Source organism: Daktulosphaira vitifoliae, unplaced genomic scaffold (genome assembly GCF_025091365.1).
Source record: "Daktulosphaira vitifoliae isolate Bord-2020 unplaced genomic scaffold, ASM2509136v1 Scaffold_2, whole genome shotgun sequence".
Lineage (NCBI taxonomy): Eukaryota > Metazoa > Arthropoda > Insecta > Hemiptera > Phylloxeridae > Daktulosphaira > Daktulosphaira vitifoliae.
Window position 1 is genome coordinate 30014402 of NW_026099573.1, and position 14951 is coordinate 30029352.

The 14951-nt window shown below is 27.9% G+C and overlaps 1 protein-coding gene across 1 annotated transcript in view; it reads right to left on the reverse strand.

The window, feature by feature from the left end:
• The window catches only part of LOC126897246 (limbic system-associated membrane protein-like), a 228785-nt gene that overhangs the window by 56166 nt on the left and 157668 nt on the right, over window positions 1-14951 (reverse strand). The window lies entirely within an intron of this gene.

The following is a 14951-nucleotide window of genomic DNA, read 5'->3' on the forward strand; positions in this document are numbered from 1 at the left end:
GTAATAAAACCGGTAAAATCGTTTTATCATTTCCTGCTTTTGTTAGCCACTTTCAATGTTTAAAAAACTACTGTAATTTGTAAACGTCTACCGGTGCTTTCAATAGCCCCAAAGCGATGGTAACACAGGTCTTTCAAAAAATCGTTAGAACACATGCATAGCCGTCTTAACGACTTTCCTCGTCTCACGTCTAAACATTCTGCGAACACCTTTTTTTTAGTTAGTAGAAGGTGACTTTGCCTTTTATTGTTGCTGTTACTTTTGGTCCTTTTGCTTCGTATGCTATTTTTACTCCATTTTACCGAACCCTCTTTTAATTCTAAATTCGCTAACTTAGATATATTTTAAATAAAATAAAATTAGATAGAAATGATGCTTTTTTAAATAAATACAAAACTATAGCAAATAAGAACAAAAATAAAAACTTAAATATATTTGTTGATGTATCTAAAACTTTATGTTGCAAATAATTTACTGAATTACAATAAGAACGTTTTCGAATGAAATTTCAAACAAAAGTTTAATATTACGCATATATAAAAATACTTCTTGGCTAATACAAAATATATTTTGCTATAATCATAAGAGAATGATAAGTATTTAATCAAATAAAAAAAATAATTACAAAAAAAAAACGTTCAGTTATTTTATTTTATTGAATAGATGTGTTCTAAGAAATGAAATTTTAAGTATGAACTTAAGCAAAAAGTATACCTAGTTTTTGTAGATGTTTAAAATCTATTCAAATAGTTTTGAAAACTTTGAGTTTGAAGTCAGTATATGATGTTTACTTTAAGTAAATGAAAACAAAATTATACGATGAGTTTTTCAGTATAATGATTTTATTAAAATTTTAATAAAGTTTTATTTTAAGTTAAGTTTGCTTATTTTTTAATATTTTCATTAAGGTTCTAAAAAAAGTTGCTTATATTCATCTATTTTGGTAAACCTATTTTTTAAAGGTTGTTCTAGATATTTTCTGATGAAAAAAAAAGTTTAACATTACTTTTGTTTGAAAATTTATTGTTACAATGAATTTCCATTTTTTCTATTGTAGTATGATATTTTTGTGCACTTGAGGGATGATGCACATATCATAAGACTTAAGGGAAACTATAGATTACCATATCTTTCATGTGTTTTTCATGTTATCAGTACTATTTATTATTAAACTAGTCACATTTAAAATGCTTGTTTTATTTCCATATCTTTATTGCATTTTTAAATAGCTTTTTCAAAATCATACAAATATAAAAATCAAAAACCCAACCTAAATTTTATAGTATTAAGTATTCTAAAATAACAAAACTGTTGTTTGTTGTTTATTTCATTAAATATAAGTGTTTATCATTAAAATATTGTTTGACGTGATCAAATAAATATTTCCTCTATGTACACCTAATGTTTTTCTATGGTTAACACAAATAGGCTTTAAATGTATTCTCTTTTTTTATTATAATGTTTATTTTTAAATGTACAATACCGTTGATTTATTGGGAATATTTCCTAAATTTATTAATAAAGGATTAAAACCTAACATTTGTAAACCTATATTTTTGAACATAAAACATAACACTTAAAACTTCTTTCATTTATTTTTCTAGCTATTAATCAATAATATAAGTTTAAGTATGTATTTAGTTCTTAAAGAAAAACACAACAAAATTTTCTTAGAGAATATACAACTTTAGCTATCAAAGTAATGACATTAGTTTTTAAGCTAAGCTTGACATTCAGCAAAAATAATAACATTAATCATACGAATAACAGGGAGACTATTTTGAAGGTATTCACTATTTACAAGAATATAATATTTCCATTATTTCGCACATTCCTTCATAAACTTTTTTAAGGTTCTTTTATAGTTTTATCACTTCATTAATCTCATTCGATTTTCTAGTCAAACATATTCATTGTACCTGCGGATTAACAATGATAAGTAATTACACTACTAATATTCTAAGATTCCAAAAGTGGATTCAAGTCCTTGGACTGTATTGATATATCTATTAATATGACTCGTAACAATTTTTTGATCTGCTTGCAAATAATCGTTTCATATCAATAACTTCAAGCTTTGATTTTGTGTATTTCCGTGTTTAATGAACTAATGTTTATTCATTTCTTATAAGTAAATAAGTAATTAGTTACTAAATATTGTAATCGGTAATTCTATTCACTAATTACTGAATACGAATGTATTATTTCAAATATAACATAACGCTGATTTACATTCCCATTAACTAGAGCTTAAAAAAAAAACTTTCCAAAACTTATTGCAATTATTAGCACAAACCAATATATATTTTTGTCAGGGACGAAAGACTTAAGGTCACTATTATTGGTTAAAATTATTTATACGAGATACTCTCTTGAAGATGAACATCATGCACGTATACAATGCCCGGCAGGGACGAAGAAGGCATAAATTTTGTTGTAAACCGTGTTTTTGATTAATAAACTTTGTATCAAACTTATCTACAAATTGAGTTGGACAATAGAATATTAAACGCACAGTAAAACTAGAATTACAGTAAAAAATATTTTTTAGTCGAACATTCTGAAAGTTACGATGTTCAAGGGGGTAAAATATACACACATGTTTACAACTGTAAACGAAGGGTAAAAATAATGTTGATAACCAAAATCAAAAAAACAGATTACCAGAAATATAAAATATTACAAACTGCAATTTTCGGCAACACCATAATAATGTTATTATGTTTTCTGCTCGTTAGACCGTAGACTATGTAATTATTTCAAGCGTGTCGGTGTTAAATAATATAACAACTGAGGGGGAGAAAAGAATGTTTAATTAAACCTCTGGTGTTTTTTTCCGTTTTAAATCAACATTAAACGGGTAACGATAAAAATAAATGGCCGAGAAAATTATGTTTTGTGGTCATGTTATAAATTTTAAATTTAGGAAATTAAGGAACCGTCTACATTAAAAATAAAATAAGAAAGTGTATAGGTGTTAACAACTACGGCAGAAGAAGTCCGGCGACCGGGTCGATATATTTATGTGAAAAAGTATTATACATTAAAAACTGTGCGGCGAGCAGAAAATCTCCAAAGTCTTAATGAGTTATTTATCCGGAGCTCTTGAGCCGTGAGAAATTGCGAGTGATAACTTCAAGGCAACAAACAGCGGTTGGAAGTTTAGGCGAAGAATCGAGTTAAATATTTATAATTTTAGTCTAGAAAATATGATTACCGCCGGCGGCGCCGTTTAATTAAACCGAATTTGAATAATTCATTTTCACAAAAATGGAGAAATATCATATTTGCATGCGGTTTATTAGACTAATACCGTACGAATAGGTACAATGCAAATTCATTAGGCTCGTCGCATAGATCCGAGTGCTCGAGAACTTTTTCCTTGGGTTTCGGTAAAAAACAATTGATAGTAATGCTCTACAGTTTCCGTTTAACGGTCTCAACTTTTATATAAAAACACGCGAATATTGCGCGACATCAACTCTGTTATCTTATTCGTTCTCATAATCTACTGAATTGATAGTAAATAAACATCATTGTTTGACACGATAGAGTGTTTCCCTCAGACGTACATCGACTTATACGAAAGTGTATCTGAGTGCGCAGTGGGTAAGATTAGTCTTGTGTAGCAGTTCTAATCCCGTACCGAGCCTTTTTTTTTACACTTTTAACGATCGGCCTTTAAACAAATTATGTTTTTAAAAAACATTTCCTCTTTAATATAAAAAAAACATGTGTTTGTGCATATATAACACGTTTTTGTTATCAATAAAGATTGATATCGACGGATAGTTATTTTTATTTACTTCATTGCGCGTGTGCTTATACAATAACATTACCATAATCACATAATCACACAGTATGAAGGTGCGACTGACTTCCACGGTTGTGTCTCTCTATACACCTCCCGTCGTGTTTACAACCGACACTTTTGTATAACAGCATTAGCATAATTGAGGATAAACATTGCATAGTGTACAACACGTACAATATACACATAATCATAGGTACTGGCGTAAAAAAAGACGCAACAAGAACTTTTTTGTTGGCTCGGGGCGCGAGGACATTTCGAGTACAAATAAACTAGGAAATATGTGTGTCACGAGGAGCGTGTGAATAAGAAAAAATGAATGGAAAACGTTATCGAGTCGTTGTTTGGCTATGACTGGAAGAGAGTTACCCCACGTGCTAAGGACTCTTTTGCGTATAGTGACTTACTGTGTAGTCACGTGCGATGTTTTTTATAATACTCAAGTCTCATTGTAAATATCGTAATTACACAAATGGAACAAAAGGATTCGGTTTCTGTTTTATTGCTTCTCAGTAGTTTTTTCGTATAAACAAATACGAAAGAAACATTACATGAACAGTAAGTAGTTGCCGGTGCGACTATTAACTCTCGGGAAGTCACTACGCCATTAGACGGCGTGTGCGGCGATTTATGCTCGAAAACTTCTGGAAGTCACTTTTTCCGATACGCAAGCACCACCGGATACATTATGTGTACTATTATAATGCTCAGCGCACAGTTTGAATCCGATAAGACCCGAGGAAATTAGATATCCCGTTTTGTTTTTGTTTGTTACATCATCCAACGACGACAATGCGAACAGGCGGAGTTTATTAAATGCGGAAAACCGATCAAGATTTAGCGATAAAAAAAGAAAATATATATTTAAGAGTTACATGGCTCGAGTGCGGCGTATACTAAATAAGAGACGGGATCGTTTTGAAAATGGGATTTTCCAATAAGCGCGCAATCAAAACAGGATTTCGTTTATCCGAAGAAACCAATATCATATTTACTTTATTTATCCTATAACATGCACTTGAAACGGGCAGTTCTTGACCGAAGTCTTGATTGGATCAATAGAAAGTGAAAGGAGATCGACAGTACTACTACTGGCAGTTCAACTGTAATGCTTACTGTATTTTCAATAAATCATACGGCATTACTTTAAAAAGCACTTCTTTTTCTTGCAAATCCGTCTAATTACATTGAAAATGAATATATTTTACCTGAAACTTTTTGAAGTTCAATAATGAAAACCGTGTAATTTATTCTGGAAAATTAAATTATCATTGACTGAACAATACTGAAATGCAATCTTAAAATAAAGCACGTGTTTTCATAACAAATTAAGTAATGGAAAATAATTATGAGCTGTATAAAATTTATGAATACAATCAGAGAGACCTGAAAATAAAAGACACCGAGATGATGTTGCTGGTAAGTTTTTGGCAAGGCGCAATAGCATTATGAGATATTATATTATATGCATACGCGAATAAAACTTTCGACTGTTCATACTTTTCTCTCGAGATTTCTACTAGCTTCTATTCTAGACTAAAAATACTACAAGAGTTGGTTATATTAATTTGCTTTGAACCGTAAGCAAATTTGTTTAGTTGAAAACCCGAAACAATACTTTTTCCACGACCGCATTCCATAATATTAAATAGCTTGAACGCACCATAGGATCTAAAACGAAATTCTCAAGTCAAATTGAATTTATTAACTAGAACAACCGTACAACAAGGGAAAATATATCGAATATATATATATTAATTAGATACTGTACTACTGTATTATATCAATTGGACTTTTTAAAGTACACTTTAAAAGCTTTTTAATTTGTAATAATTTAGCGGATTTAAAATTTTGCTTTGTGCATAATAAATTACTTCATTAATGGTAATGATCATTAGTGAATTGAAATTATATTTAGTTTTTAAAACTTGAAACGTTGGTAGTTGCCATACGACTACAGTCATCTAGCAGTAGTGTAGTCACTGTACTGAACGATTCTTTTATCATTAACCACTTGACAATAAAAAATAAAAACAAAATGTTGAGATTTTTTTTACATGTTACATTATAAAAAATACAATCAGATAGCAATTTAAGAAAATAACGTTATACTAATATTATTGTAACATTATACGTTATAATAACGTTGTATAAACATAAATGCATGTAACGTATATGGTATACGATGAAACCAAAATAAGAGATCACATATCGGACTATACCCAAAAAATAATCTAGTTCTTGAAAACGCCTATTTATTTAATGTATATAATATATTCTAATTCTGTAATTTAGTAAATGTTATAAATATTGTAACTATTGGCCTTTGCTGTCGAATTTATTATTAACATTAATAAAATATGAATAAAAATATTTAAATGGTGACTAAACCTCAAAACAAAAAACATATATAGGTTAAGATAAACTAGTTAAACTATTGGATGAAAATCGAATAATAAGACAAATTCAGGTAGACAGAAGACGAAAAAAAACTTCAGTACTAATGAAAAATAGCACTCCTTGTTGTTTAATTGGAGTGGTTGAAGAACATGAGTTTCCTTTCGAACTTTTTTTTTTTTGTTATAACAGTCACTCTTGTTTATTTCGTTTTTTATATTTGTTTTTCTTAAAAAAATATATATATATATAATCAAGTTTAAAATAGAACGTTGTAGAAAGTGTAATCTGTTAAGTTACTCTATACACTTGTTATTGAAGTTATATACCTGATGTAATATCTTAACTAGCGTGAATTGCTGTAAAACTTTGAAAGGTTAGAAAATTTCATTGTCTAACGTTTTCAATTAGTTATACTGACAGTATTGTCACTCTCGGGGTGTACTTGTAGTTTTTTACTGTGTGAACTTTTACACAAACTTTTATGCAAATATTCGTTACTATATAATAGTAACTTATTATATATTTGTATATAATTAATACAAATGTTTATAGAAATGAAATAATAAAAGAAAAAGTTTTCTTTAAAATTACACTAAAAAAATAATTCAGTTAAAATTTTTTGATAAATTTAATACCACTTATTTTATTATTAATATCACTAATTTTATCGTAAAATAAAATAATATTATTTTATAAAAGAAATTGTTTTTTAAATTGACTTTTTTTGAACATTCATATCTACATTATTATACCTAAAAATTTGTTTGTTTAATAATCTACAACTACCTTCAATAAATAGTAAGTAAATGTTTTATAAATATTTTTGTTTAGTTGTTTTTTAACGATTTATGGATAAATTATTTGTAAGATGATGATAAGAAAAAAGTTATAAATAAAATTGTCATGTATTGTGCAAGTACCTTATTTCAATTGTATACTCGTTTAAAATACAATTTCAATGTATTTACACTTCGATAGGAACACAATAGTATCATTTGCTATGTACTACAAAATAACGGTTTATACATTTGCACAATAATCGCAGTTAATATAAAATAATTATTAACTATAAAAAAAAGAACTCGTTCGAAAATGTTTTCTGTTATTGCGGTTGTTTAAATGTAATCCAAAAGATAAATTAAATAATTATTATTGTTACTCTGATTTTTGTCAAACTGCCAAATGTTCCAAAAAAAGGCCAATTCGGTTTCTTCATTATTGTTTTTATTAGCTATTTCAACTTTTTAATTATCATTTTAATACCATTTATAGTTTGATTTTCTTTGTTGATAACGTATTATGTTAATATTTATTATCCTGTTAAATTGCAGAGAATATGTGTAACAAATCCTTTTTTCACATAACATTTATGTTTGGGAAATTAAATGGATTTAACTGTGATTTTTTTTTCTCGTCAACAAACGTTTTAAAACACTTATTGTTTGTTTTTGTATTAACTTTTATAATGAAACAATCTGTCGGGTATGATAGTAGACATTATAGCAAATGCAATTGTTACTGCGGCAATAAAAATTTCTTGGGTTTGGTTATCATAAAATTATAGGGTCCTTTAAGCTTAATTACAGTAAAAAATAATTTCAATTAAATTTTCGGTTGTCTGATTTCGAAAATTTATTATTTTTCTTATTTTAAATTATAAATTATCAGTGAAACGGGAAACTGACAATGCAAAAAACCATTAAGGTGTTGCGTCATATGTTGGAGAAAAACACTAGTTAAAACATATAATTATTGTTGCGTTTTTTTTTTTGCAAACTATTGCATTCATTTTATTTTGGGATGGTAGAAGCTTTTATTTCTTTGGTAAATTAAATTAAAAATAGTTGCTTAAATTACCAATTTTTTGTACATAACCAGATAATTAAACTATGGCAGAAATGGCCGGAAAACCGGACATTCGAGGGGCGTACAGGTATATTAAGCAACTAATCGAGACAGGTATATAGTCAGTGAGTATGAGTGGTGGTATAAACGGAAACGGCAAGGGCGTTGCTATTAGTCTGGAGGGAGATTAGTGGTCATGATAGGTAGTCCGATGAACACGGACTAACATGTGTTCCGCAAAGATAGTTTTTCCCGGGGGTTTTTCTTGTTGGATGCAAATTACCGGACCATGAAGTGTAGATAATAATATAACATATCCTTTTATGTAACTGTTAATCCCAAAGAATTTCCATCCTTAATAAAGACCAGCATTGCACTAATTTTATATGAGCCGTTTTCATTTTTCCAGTCTTTCGTGTATACGGACAACACGCAATGATGATGATCATAATTAATAATATTATTTTAATTATAATATTCATATTAATGCGAACATTGACTAATTTAGTTACAGAACACGCGACATTCTCGACTTTTTGTCGGAAAGTGTCTAACCGTGGAACTCAATTAATAAAGGGTTGCAATTTTTAAATGTGCACAAGTTTAACGTTCGTTTTTTTTAATCAAGTGACGTATACTTGATGAGTAATATATCATGTTCAACTGGATTTCCTCGCTTGATTTTATTTATCACCCAATTTTTCAAGGTTTATTTCAGATTACTTTACTAGATTAAGAATAAATTTCGTTAATTGGTAATAAAAGTTCAATACATGATTCAAAACATCGATTTCGACCTTCTTTTATGACTAGAAAGAAGCACTAACAATAAGTTTATAGTTATCTTTATTATGTTTTCACTCGTGTATAAAAGTGATTTTTGAAAGCGTAAGGCTTGCAGAACGTGCTTACATATACGTATACATTAGGTTGGGTAAGTAAATTGAAATTTTATTCTAAGTAAATCTAAACACGTTTCTCTAGCACTTAGTTTTTAATTACCCATATAATACACTAGATTGTCGGTCCAAATGAAAACCGTACGTGGAAAACTTTTGGGTAATTTGTGCGCTAGCAAAAAGCGTTTACGGAACATTTATAATGAATGTTCAAACGGATAATCTAAGTAAAATTCAAAAGATGACAGCACAATGTTAAAATATTTTAAATTCGTTCATATATTTACAAAAAATAACAGAAAAAATATTACTAAAATTCCTCGAAGTTAAAACAAAATGTGAAATTCAACTTACAAACAACTGTTGTTCAGCTGTTGGCTGATATTTTTTTTTAATACTGCGTGAATCAGACTTAAGTAAATAATAAAACCGTGTTCGATGTACATCATTGGATTACTCTAGAAGATTAGTCCTCCACTTTTTCGCACATACACTGTTGTTCTACACGATCGTTTTGTAACACTTGAGTGTTCTGAAGTATATTTTACAGTGATCGACGCCCAAAGGGTCGAGATTGACAGTTTCCGGTTACCATAAGCACTAAAATGTTGTAGAAAACCTTTTGGCGGATTGACCCTCTATTTCAGTGGAATAAGGCGCAGGAACTATTTGGCCCTTAAGCGACCATTGAGTGCTAACACGATGAGTGTATAACAAAGTTTAGACAAACTTTATTGCGAATTCAAAGTAGGCAATTCATGGCATCTTCATTATTTCCATCGTATTATTACAATATATGACTTTTTTGACGCGTTACTGTAAAAATTGAATCGGATAATAAAAATGCGATTGGTGTGTATTATATCTTGAACTAAATTATAAGTCCTGAGACTAATGTTCACATCAGTAGGAAAATTATGCGCGTTAACATTACTGTAACCTCAGATCCTGTAGTTCTATTTCCTAACAAAAATGCAGAACAAATGAGAGAAAATTTTATAATTACAAAGTATACGTTTACACTGGTGTCATATTTAAAATAAAAATAATCGAAATTACGACGTTTTTAATTAAAACAAAAAATATATTGTTTCATCAACTATTAATGTATGTTTCCGGGACTATGTTGAGCATGTACTTCAAGCAGCGATATTGTATAAAGTTATTTTATCGAATCAAAGAAATAATTCATTGTGTTCAATTGTAAAAAAATAATAATTACCCTTAAAATAAATGACAACAGTTATATTATCTACAACCACTGTAATCAACTAGATATTCATTTTAAAACATTTTTCGAGTTAAGTAATTTCACTACACTATTCTTGTTTTTCCATAAAAACGAATCGACTTTTTATTAATACCATTATTGCAACATATAATAAAGCAATAAAAGTAAAAACCCTCAGCTAATGGTGTACGTCCAGAGTATTACATTATTACATTAGGCGAAACATAATAAAACAGGTGTTACGTAAAATATTATTTTAAAAGCTAAAGTAATTGAAATACATAACGTAAGGACGTTTAAAAAAGGATCTATTAAAAAGCGAAAAGTGGTAAAATTAGGTTCTACGATAATTCTGCGTTAGATGTATTTATAATATATTCTAATAATTTATCTTGTATTACACTAAATATCGTCGCCAGAGAATTAAAATGTTGTAACGCAAAATATGATTTTTCAATAAACCGTTTTAAAAATAGAATTACCGTACATTTATTTAGACATTTAAATTTATATTCAAGTAAATTCACTAAAATTAATCATCACAGACTCTGATTTCGAAACTTCTTTCTTTGCGTTGATTGGTTCTTTTTCTGCTATGATCAGAACTACTTTAAGACTATTTATTTTTCTACTTTTGTTTTAGTACTTCAATACATTTTGAAATAGAATGCCGGACAGCATTAAAAAAATAGTTCAATGAATCATTTTATTTATTTCATAAGTATGCTAGTCCTTTAATAAAATATATCTAGTGTGAACATTTCAGACGCTAAATTGTAGCGAAACTTTTAAAATAGTAATTCAATATAATTGAACAAAATGAGTGTATTGTGAATACTATTGAGATAAATATTACAATATATTTTATAGGTAAACTTTTATATTCACTATAGTGAATTATACTACTATAAACTATAAAATTATATTTATTAAAAAATCGGAAATATCAATCTCAATATTTCAATTGGCAGTTTTGAAATTATTTTCTCTATGTTCGTAGACCACATTGAATAAAATGCAATAATTTAGGAATTTAAAAAAAAAGTGTTGACGTTATTACACAGATAATATGAATTCGATGCGCGCTGAAGATCTTCAATTTTAAGGCAACACTCAACATTTCATAAAAACTTAACTTTCAAAATAAAATCGTTGAGTGGCTTAAAACACAAAAAAAAAAGGAGTTACTAGGAGAAAAAACCATTTAATTATACCTCGTATTATGTATTGAAATAAGATACTTTGAAGACTATATTGCGCATTTTCTTTGACTGTGTAGATGAAACATTAATTTAATGCCGTTGATATTTAAATACAATTTTATAATCGAGTCTTAATTAACATAATGAAAATATAATTCTTATAGTTTTGAATTATTTACCAATTGAATGAAAAATAAAAGTATTTATGACGAGTACCACAACGAACAATAAACACAATTTGAACAAAATATTTGGGGACCCATCTTAATTTTTCTTCTTCTCAAAAATATTTTTTTTATAAATTTACATGTAATTTCCATAACTGACGAAAATGTCAATTCTGAAAGCTGTGAACAAAATTGAGGACTTGAGGTCTCTCTAATACCCAACAGATTGCGTCTAGACTATGAAAATATAAAGAACAGTACAATCAATTAATTTATTGTAATCAACATTGATTATTGTTGTGAAAATCAAAAGAAGTTTCGACTGAAGTCTAACATAGCAATATGTGGTAGGTTTGGTCGAGTTTTTAAACTAAAACAATTCTGAATTACAATATTTTGTCACCATAATCCGTCTATGGGTAGGTGCGCAATGAAATTAAGCACCAGATAAAACGACAGAAAAAGAACATCAACGGTGAGAGTGACAAAATACCAAATAGTCGTCGAATAAATCCGATGTGCGCATTCCACCGTTTTATCACGAGTAAAGGACTTACTGCAGTGATGGATGGCATTTTTCCCTTGACTTAATAATCGGCGCCCATCGCCTTTGCGTGACTCGTTTTCCTACAGTACGATGTTTGTTTCTTTTCTTTAATACCATGAGAATGTTATGGTCTTTTTTTATATAAAAAAATAAAATAATTCTTACAAAATACATTGTACGCACAACGTGACACCTTAAACTAAAGGCTATTCGGAATTTAAATCATTAAAACTACACCAAATCATCTTGTTTTACTTTTATCAAAACTTTAGTACTATTCTACATGGATTTATTTATTTATATTTTTGTAAAACTTACAAAAAATACATTTTAATCCAAGCAAAAACAAACGAAACGCTTCTTTTGCAATTCATGTATTTTATGTAAAACTCGGTTAGGTCAAATGTGTTAATATAATGTATTTGTAAAATTAATTCCGTGTCTAAATATATAGTGTGATATTTAATGATAACCCACCACTGTGATAAAAAAATCACCCTGTATATATTAAGATAAAGAAAATAATAATTTAAACATAGCTTGTATAAAAAAAAATGAATTATGACAGGGTTTGTTTTTTATTTTTTAATGAAGATATTATTCATGTGCTAGCGGCCACAATATAGTACAATAATTGCATTTTATTGTGGTTCAAAAAACTGGTATAATATTATACCAGCTTTTTGAGTCTGTGAAATCTGACTTTTAATTAATTTTTCTTTACTCTTATACTCTATACTAGTTTTTCTTTGTCGCTGTCATTGTTGTTTAATACGTATTATTTTTTAATTAAATCCATATCAGCTGGAGATTAGTGTAGTTTCAGGGTGTCGCCAAAAGAAAGAGGAAATGAAATTTACTGATTTTCTAACTGATTTTCATCATAACACTATTACCGGAAATGCTGTAGTGTCGCTATTAAACTTTCAAAATCATAATGTCTTATTCCGTTAAAAATATTTTTCAACAATATTACTAGAATATTTTTCACATAAATTTAATTAATTAAAAAAATTGATAAAGTAAAAGTTTAGAAGAAATATAAACACATTATATATATATATTTCTTTTCTAAAATTTGATTATAGTAAAATTGAATAGTATAATCTTCAAAAAAGTCTAATATTTAACATTTAAGTCTTAAATAAGACTTGGAAAATAAATTCATTTTGGTATAAAAGAAGGTGAACATTTTTGGATTATTAATTGTATTTACTACTAGAATATGTTTCCAAGGAATCATAAAATCATTAAAGAGAGTCATACTATTTCCAAAATTAAAACGCGGTTTTAATTTCTATATAAATCATAACTGATATAAATATGACTGCTTTCAGTTATATGTCGTAGATTATTTATTTCAATATTTTTCACAGAAAATTGAATGAAAACAGTTGAAATATTTTAAATAAGCTAGATTTAAATTTTAGCTTCGATGCAAATCTGAGTGTTTTTTTTGTGTTTATCGCAACTTTTTCTCAGATCTCACCAACCAATTTTTTTCAACAATACGTCAAAAGGTCACAAATCGTATTTAGTTAAAAGCATTATCCTTAACAATTTTTGCAATTTAATACCCTTCTAAGGTATAAGGGATAAATTAAAAAAAAAAACTTAATAGTCAATAAATTAAGAAATATATAAAATAGAAAAATATCAAAAAGAATTTTTCTAATGTAATAATAATTTTAAGAGAAATTAAGTGACTAATATTCAAAAAATCTTCTATAACTTTTTAAAAATTACAATAGGAAATTATTAAATATTAATTTGATACTAAATTTAATTACTATAATAAGTATTTATTCATGTATTATACTTATAAACCATAAAGCTCATTATCAGAATATAATTAAGAAAATAGGTGTTGATGTTGCTTTTGGAATATTCCACTAATTTCTTAAAGTTAAACGCTATCTACATAATTGAATTGAAGGGTTCCTTATGATAGTGCTTTTTAATCGCTGTCAGAAATGATTATTTGCCCTAACTTACTACGTCTCCACTGAGCCACGACCACACTGTGCTAGATTTGTTATCCTGACATTATTATTGTATTGTTAGGTATTAACATACAATTATTTCATCAATTACAAAATACATTTCTTATATCACTTTTGTATACTCCATAAAATATCACTGATGTATTTGGTTTCGTATTAGTAAGAGGGAATAAAAATTTCATTTTTGTCATTTCAGTTTTCTTTATAAATGTTCACAACAATAAACTCCAAAAAAATAAATAAGCAAACAAACGATTTAGTATAACATGTTATTTTGAAAAATACAGCTAAAATACGTCATAACATAACCATTGCTATAGTGATAAAATCACTATAAACTTAGAGAATTGACGTCCCTCACTCGCCACTGTCCATATGAGGCACATAGTTATCGCGCAAATAATAGATGATAACACTTTTGATAATTTTGATTGTCGAAACATGTTTATATAGAACTTTTCATGGTAAAAAAAAATTAACAGAATTTTGAAACACTGTTCCTATATTTTATACAAAGTACGACTTTTTATTTGAAACAAATGGATTTGTTAAATTTGATTCAATTTGTTTGTTGGTCAATTGTTAAGTGCTTATCATAACGTTTTATCGTTTATTTCTTTGTTATCTACACGTGTTTTATAGTAGAATAATGTGTCACTACATTTTTGCACAGATAAACAATTCATTACTAAATAAGTATTATATTCTCTAGGGAGGACAGTGGGAGCAAAAGGGTTAACATACAAATTTTGATCCTCACCAACTAGATGACAAATGAATTCTTCTAAAATATTAACTAAACTAAAAAAACCGAGTTTTTTATATTTATATTTAATTTGAACAAGA